At 34.3% G+C, this 8690-nt stretch overlaps 1 pseudogene; it reads left to right on the top strand.

Moving 5' to 3' along the window:
* The first annotated feature begins 552 nt into the window (after positions 1-552).
* Positions 553-5074, top strand: LOC143050729 (uncharacterized; annotated as a pseudogene).
* Positions 5075-8690: the final 3616 nt, after the last annotated feature.

Here is an 8690-nt window from a genome sequence, read left to right on the forward strand (position 1 = left end):
TCTATTATAAAATAAAATAAACCAGTAAAGGTTTCGTGAGTCTTACTAAAGAAAACAAAAACTATCAATTATTCAATTCCACAGGAAATCTACAACCCGGTCATTTCCCGAATACAACGACCAAAAAGGTTAATTTACGGATTATATGATTTTTCTTTTACATTCATGTATGATTTATTTATGAAAGCAATTTTTAAAATAAAAATTTAATTTCACCTATAGGTTCTTCAAGAGGCCTTTAATGAATCATTAGATAAGTCCGTCGACTCCATTGACACTGAAACTGAGTCGCCACCCGCACCTGACAGTATGGAGATTCAGGAAGAGGTAGAAATTCCGGTAGATGTACCGGTAGATGTACCAAAAACATTCGAGGCAAAATCTTTTAACACCGACTACACAAACATGAAAATACAGAAAAATCAGATCCCATTTTACAGAGAACTAGAAGAAACCAAACATAAAAACCCAAGAGAAAGTCTAAAGTCATTCAGTGTATTAACCCTTTAGATATTGATTCAGCAAGTAAAGTCGCCACATCGAAGACAAGAACGATAATCGGAAATATTACAAGCAGTAGCCTTGCACCGGCAGCGACCGAACAAAACTTGGATGACAATGATGAGATTGATGATGATGAAGATGATGTAGATGAATATGATAATGATCCGGATTATATTTATAACGAGTCCGAGGAAGAAGATGGAGACGATGAGTATGGATCTGACGATGAGGAAGAAACAAGCAATTACAGAATGGAAGAATATAATGATCCAGTTGAAGAAAAGTATTACATGGTCTCTGAAACAGCACTATTTCAGTTACTATCAGTATGCAGAGAGTGTAACAGTCGATGCGTTCCAATTATTGAATTCAGTAGAGGGACAATGATATCTACATCTTCTGTATGTGCTTTTGGACACGTCTACAAGTGGAAATCCCAAAACTGTCACGAAAGACTACCATGGGGAAATCTTTTGTTTGCAAGTGCCATAATGTTTAGCGGGAATAATACAGCCAAGATTGTAAGACTGTTTGATCAAATGAAACTGAAAGGCATTAGTGAACGCTCGGTTAGAAGACTGCAAACAGCATACACATCATGTGCAGTTATCTATGAATTCGACTCCCAGCAAGCAGATATAATAGCTTCCTTGCAAGGTATGTATATTTCTTCGTAGTGTCAACTCTTTTATTATACTTACGTATCTTTTGATTTATTTCTTGGAATACACGTATCTTTTTATTTATTCGTGGAATACATGTTTATTTCTATCCTCACTTTCTCAGACTGTCAAATTAGGTATCTTGTTAATATATTTTCTGTACAGAATAATTTTATTGTTCATTATATAAATAAGAGTGTTATGATCTTCACACATTACCCTTTTTAATATTGCAGGTCCAGATAAACAAGTAGTACTTGGTGGCGACGGAAGGTGCGACAGTCCTGGTTATAGTGCTAAATATGGCAGTTACACTCTGATGGACTTGAACACAAATAAAATATTGGACATTCAGCTTGTTCAGGTTTGCATTAATTAACTCTTGATGGGTTTTTCAATATAAGTCTAAATTAGATCTGTATTAAAATGATTACAAATAAATACAGCTTAACATGCATACTACTTAAAATGGATTGATTGTTGCTGTCCAGTGGCAGGTATTTCATGAATATTACCCAAATTTCATTGTTGATATGTATATATATTTAAGATTTAAATAAGATCTGTATAAATGCTAAGAAGTAGTTAGTTAAACACACATACTACATATTTATCGATGTTGTCCAGTGGCCAGTATTTCATGAATTTCCCCTCAAATCTCATTGTTTTCATAAATCATGTTGACAAACAATTTCAGTGAATGCTTATTTTTTTCAGTCCAATGAAGTTAAGGGGTCAACCCATATGGAATTGGAAGGACTTAAGAGGGGTTTTCCCTTCATATAGACACTAATCATATTGAAGTCTCAACGCTTGTCACAGATAGACATGTTATGATTAAGAAGTTCATGAAGGACAACCATCCAGAAATAAATCATTATTTCGATGTATGGCATATAGCAAAAGGTATAACTCAATTAACTTCTTACTAGAACTAATTGTATTATCTTTATATCAAGTTGTGAATAAATCATGTTTTATAAATCCGCAATACTCTTCGGCTGTTGATAAAAAATACATTTCAAAATGTTTTCTTTATTCCATTACTTGCAGGAATATCAAAAAAGTTGGAAACCAGAGGACACAGGAGACATAAGACCATGGATAAAGAGCATTGTTAACCATACATATTGGGTGGCTGCATCAAGTGGGGGTGGGGAAGATCAAAACGAAAAAATACACAAATGGACATCAATTTCCAACCACATCATGAATAAACATGTCCACGAGTCTGATGTATTTCCGCAATGTATCCATGGAGAGCTTGAGGAACAAAGAGCTTGGCTTAAACAAGGTAAACAAATATCTTAGGTACAAATGGTTTTCATGTTCTATCACTCTCTTGTGAACCATTATGCACCTAAGAACACCCACTTCTTTCAATATGCAATGAAAGCAAGGTAATTGATTGTGTACAATATGTCAAAATAACCTATACCAAACAAAATAATGACAGGTGTGTACCTGTACTGTAATCATGGTCACCACATAGTGTACGCATTAACTCATCAGTGGCTAATTTAAAACTTTGAAGCAATAAATTAAAAGTTTAGTAAATTAAATAATTTTGTAATGTTTTTTCTTCTTTTCCAGAATTTATATTGCTGCATTGCATTACAATGAAAATGGAAATAGACAACAAGCTGTCACAAAAGCAGGCATCCTAAAATGGAAAAAGTCGTACCCTAAAGCAAACAAGAGGCTCTCAAGAGCCTGAATCGCTCACCTTAAATTTTTTGGTTAAATCTCTCATCAATGATTATTTTAGCTTTTCAATTTATTTAAATGTTCGTTGAATCGTCCTATTTTCTTCAAAAGCAAAAAAATAAAATTTCTCCTATGTTCTATTTTAGCCATATGAGCTATGTTTCTTGACATACAAGGAAATAAAATATAAAATTTATACTAGACACTCTGAAACTCATTTAGCCTAAGTTTGGCTGAAATTGATAAAGCAGTTTCAAAGGAGGATATTTTTTAAAGTGAGTCAACATGATGAACAAATTGTGAAAAAAAAGTCTTTAAAAGGCAATTAAGGGGTCAATTGACAATTTTGGTCAAATTGACTTATTTGTAAATCTCATTTTGCTTAACATTTTTGCTATTAACAGTTAATCTGTATCTATAATAATATTCAAGATAATAACCAAAAACTGCAAATTTTCTTTAAAATCATCAATTCAGGGGCATTATACCTGAAAAACCAGTTACCCAATTCGGCTGAAAATTTCAGGACAGATAGACCTTGACCTAATAAATACTTTAACTTCTTGTTTTATTTGCTCTAAATGCTGGAGTTTTTGAGATATAAGCCAAAAACTGCATTTTACCCTGTGTTCTATTTTTAGCCATGACGGCCATGTTTTTTGACGAAATAGAAAATAAAACACAAACTTTATTTTATACACCCTTCTGATCATTCAGTTGAAGTTTGGTTGAGTAGTTTTAGAGAAGATTTTTTAAAGTTATCAAATATGATTAAAAAATTGTGAAAAATTGTCATTAAAGGACAATAACCCCTTAATGGGTCAATTGACAATTTTGGCCATATTAACTTATTTGTAGATCTTACTATGCTGATCATTTTTGCTACCCAAAGAATTCTTTCCATCTTTAGATAATGTATTCGAATCTTACACAACTTATACACTACATGTAATTAGTAATGAGGTTGTGCATAGTAAATGGACAGAAAGTCACAGGACATTAAGTCAACAATTTGATAGGTCAAAAAGTCATAAATACATTTTTACATTCGTTTAAATATATTTTGATATACTTTTGTTTTAATACTTATATTTGTTTTTAGTTAGGGAAAGTAACAAGCCCGTTTTGACATTTTGTTTTCATGACAACTATTTGATCGTTATTGATAGTTATTGAATAAATTTTAACTACAAAGTTGCTTCAATGTAAAACCTGAAGAAAACATACAAACAAAATGTATTAAAATAAGTGTTTTCTTGCTTAAAGTAAAATAATTTCAAAACTGAATTGTGACTGTGTCCTATGACTTTTTGTCCTGCGACTTTCTGTCCTATATTCGTTGTGCACATATACTTTGATAATTTATGTGAAGGACTTTGCATTACCTTTAATGTTCAAATATTTTAACAATTGTTATTCATCTGATGACGACATTATTATAAATCTATCTATGTAGAATATTTGCTTAAAATTATGATTGATTGATTGTTGGTTGCTTAACGTTCAGTGGCAAATATTTCTTGCATATTCAGGACAGGAACAAGATCACAATAAATACAATAGGTAGGTTGGTACGATAGAGGCCATCTGGGATGATGGTCGGGGAAATGTGGACTGCCACTGAAAAATGAGGGTATCTTGGATAGGGACAGAAATTTAGCCTTGCAACAGGCCACCTACGGACCCCTCAGAAGAGTTGTTGCAAGGGTTCTTATGTGCACAGAAAGTGGCACTCTCTTTAAACGAGGCATCGGATTTAACGTCCCCCTTCTAACCGGACGTGACTGCGAACTTGATACATTCCGCACAGCCAAACGGACGCCCCACTTCGGCAAGCGTTTTACTGCCGGTCGGGAGAAGACGAAGTGACCATATTTATATACCCCAGTCACCCTGGGGGGGGGAATAGTACACAAAGATTTTATTTAAACACCAAAGTACATAATTGATTGTTTTGCAGTAATTTCGGGAGATTTGAAAGAGTCTGTCCGCGGGTATGTCACGGCATTCTTTTCAGGGGCAAATGCCTCTTGTGATGCTCATGAATATTTATGAGTAACGTAATACATATATTCATATTAAAGTTTAGAAAATATGTCATTACACTTGGAAAATCGAGATTTATTTAATTTTAATCATGCAAAAAAATATATTTCTGGTATTTGATCATCTTTGATATTATTTTAGATAAATTATGTTGACAAAATTGGTTCACTGTGTGTGTGACTTTTTGCTCAGAGACTTTCTGTCCTACATTCTTCAGTCATTCAGTGTGAGCCAAGACCATTATGTGTGGAAAGCTGTAAAAGAGGGGCTACTGTAAAGACAGTATTGCACATTCATTTCTAGATCACACGCGTATACGGACAGACTATAATCAAACACAAATATAAATTATACAACTTTTAACAGTAAATTATTAAAAATCAATCAATCCAGTGTTACATTTCACTTCATTCAGAAACCACATAAGAACATCACTTCATACTATTAACGACAAATTTGTTTTCAATTACCTATGTGACGTGAAAAAAATTGGTGACTTAATGTCCAGTGTGATCATGAGGTAGTTGGCCACAGACCACAATTAATTCCTCTATCAGTTCTTTATAACCTTTAGCATCATTTAAAAAAATGCACTTTTATCATATTTGATGTGTGTATAGTCCTAGTCCAAATATATACCTTGTAAACAATATATTTTCTTATTTGATTTTCTTAACTAAAAATACTATATTGCACTCGAACAATTTATGGATGGATAGGAGTAGAACATGATAATAAAAACTAAATATTAAGGACTAGAGTATGATGATCAGATTGGAATATTGACCGTTACTTCGTACTGGTCTGACATACAGAGCTTAATTTTGATATGCATAAGGTAACCGTCCGATAGCAGATTGTTAAGAGACAATTAAAGAAATCTTTTGATGTATAGTTATCTTAATAGTTTTTTGTGTAGGAGTTTACATTAAAAGATATGACTTCAGCGAAGCTCAAAGCGGAAAATCATACTGTAATGCCAAAATTGCACACAAGCGAGGGAAAATCAGACAGTGCGTTTCAAATGGGAAAAATGTAGTTTGTGCTTCAGATATAAAATCTGCAATAGATGACTATGGTGGGGTTTCTGGATGGCAAGCAGCTCATGTGGAAATCACAAATACAAATGCAAGTCTTGTATGGTTCTGTCATAGGTTATTGGATGGGAATAGGAGGGGTCCTGATCCCGAAATCCCGCCTTCCCGGGCTTTAAAACATGAAATCCCGGGCCTAAAAAACGAAATCCCGAGGTCCCGAAATTAAAAAAAAAGGAATTCCCGGATCCCGAAAGGGTCAAGCCCGAAATCCCAAGTTTAAAAACAGTGATCCCGGAGTCCCGATAAAGGTCATATCCCTCCTCTTATTGGGGACAGGGAAATGCTTTTTTTTTATCCCTCTTCCTTTATTTCCAATATTCCCATTTTTTGATTTTCTTTCAATTTCAATATGAACATACATTTAGTATGAACATTCAAGTAAGGAGCCTGTAATTCAGTGGTTGTTGTTTGTTTATGTGTTACATATTTGTTTTTCGTTCATTTTTTCCTACATAAATAAGGCCTCTAATAGTTTTCTGGTTTGAATTGTTTTACATTGTCAGTTTGGGACCTTTTAAAGCTCAATTTATTCAGCTAGCAGTGTCTGTTACCTGAAAAAATATAGAATGTTAAGTTGCACAGCTCAAGAAACAGGACTGACCATAATACTTTAGCAGGAATGGCCAAACTGAAGATAAAAGAAAACTATCAACGTAAAAGATCACTAAAAGAGCAAGGAAAATTTCAGATCGCAATCATCGAATTTTTAGAACGCAGTGATAATAGTACCACCATGCCGAACAAGAAGGACGTAAAAAGAGTTAATGACCAACAAAAACCTAAACGAATACTGAATGATTATATAGACAATTTATATGATAAGTTCCGTTTGGAAAACCAGACATTCAAGGTGAGTAGAGCTACATTCTACAGATGTCGTCCAAGTAATATTATGCCAGTTTCGTTCACTACAAAAAGATCGTGCTTATGCATAAAGCATCAAAATATGGCCCTGATGACAAGCAAAGGACTGAATGAAAGTCTTGGTAAAAGTGACAGAGCACTTGACAAGTTTTATTACAGAAATTCAAATGAAGATCTTCTAAGGATAGTTGATGGCATGGACAAAGAGAAAATAGGGTTTAGTTAATGGCAGAGAATTGATATTGGTGACGGACGAAAAAAGATAGGATTGGTAAATGTTGAGCTTGAAGCTAATGAGTTCAAGAAAGAATTAGTAAAGTGTGCTGATATCTTTAGGCAACACGTTGACATGGTTACTAATCAATACGATGAGATACGCAAATTAAAGGAAAATGTACCAAATGGCCATGTATTAGCGCAGCTTGATTTTGCTGAAAACTACACCTGTACAACATACGACGAAGTACAATCAGCATACTGGAACAAAACCATGGTCACTATACATCCTATTGTTGTCTACTTTCGAAATATTGAAAGCGACAAAATAGAACACAAATCATTTGCTATGATTTCAGATGAACTATCCCATACAGCAGCAGCAGTGTTGGCCTTTCTACGGTCATTGCTTCCGAAACTACATGAGCTTGTTCCTAATATGTCATGTGTACACTATATAGCAGACAGCCCGACATCCCAATACCGAAACAGATATATTTTTAATGTAGTTGCTGAACATGTATCACTGTTCAGTGTTCCTGCTAGCTGGCAGTACTTCGAAGCAGGTCACGGCAAAGGTCCTTGCGATGGTGTAGGTGCCGTGGCAAAACGTATGGCGGACAATGCAGTTAAAAGGGACAAACATGTCATTCAAGATGCCAAGTCCTTCTTTGCATGGGCTTCACAGTCTGAATCATCAATTAATTACATGTGGGTTGGAAAGGAATCAATCGCTCAAGCTGATATAGACATTAAAGCCACTGAACTAAAACCTATTAAAGGAACAATGTTGTTGCACGCAGTTTTTGGACACAATGAATCTACTATAATTACAAGGGAAAAGTCCTGCTTTTGCGAAGAATGCTTTGTAGATGGCGAGTTGTGCCCAAATAGTGTTTGCGGAGGTTGGCAGCAACATGAAATCAAGTGTGTCTACACCAGTGGCAGTTGAACAAAATGTCCAAATAGAACCAACAAATGATGAATACCACAATGGTGACTGGATTGCAGCAGTATACCAAGGAGACTGGTATATTGGGCAAGTCATTGATATTGACATTGATGAACAACATATCCTTCATGACCAAAACCAAACTTCGGGGAGGATATAGTTTCAAGCATCCATCAAAATCAGACATAATGTGGGTTTTTTTCTAGTCAGATCTTTGTACAGTAGAAGAACCATCACCGGTAGGAAAAAGTGGACGTGCTTTCTCTCTTTTACCGGACAGTTATCCAAATTGAAAGACTTTTTCTTGCAAATTCCTCCGTAACAGAACATTGAATTTAAATTGCTTTTTTGGACAAATTCTATTCAATTATTACATTTGTTTGTTTGTCCATGTTTATTTGTTTGAAAACTCATAACGTTGCTATTGTATACTTGCAACTATATATGACTGACACGAATTATTTGTTCTAAAAGTGATATGAGATTCCTCCGTAACAGAAATTGATGTGTGAATAAATAAGTAGATACTATCAAACATGAAACATTAAATTGATTTATGAACTTCATCATGTTTAATGTTCAATAATACATATATATAACAACAAGGATGTCATATTATTTCACTCCAAAAAAAGTTGATTA

The sequence above is a fragment of the Mytilus galloprovincialis genome, chromosome 11, assembly GCF_965363235.1.
Source record: "Mytilus galloprovincialis chromosome 11, xbMytGall1.hap1.1, whole genome shotgun sequence".
In the NCBI taxonomy this organism is placed as follows: Eukaryota; Metazoa; Mollusca; class Bivalvia; order Mytilida; family Mytilidae; genus Mytilus; species Mytilus galloprovincialis.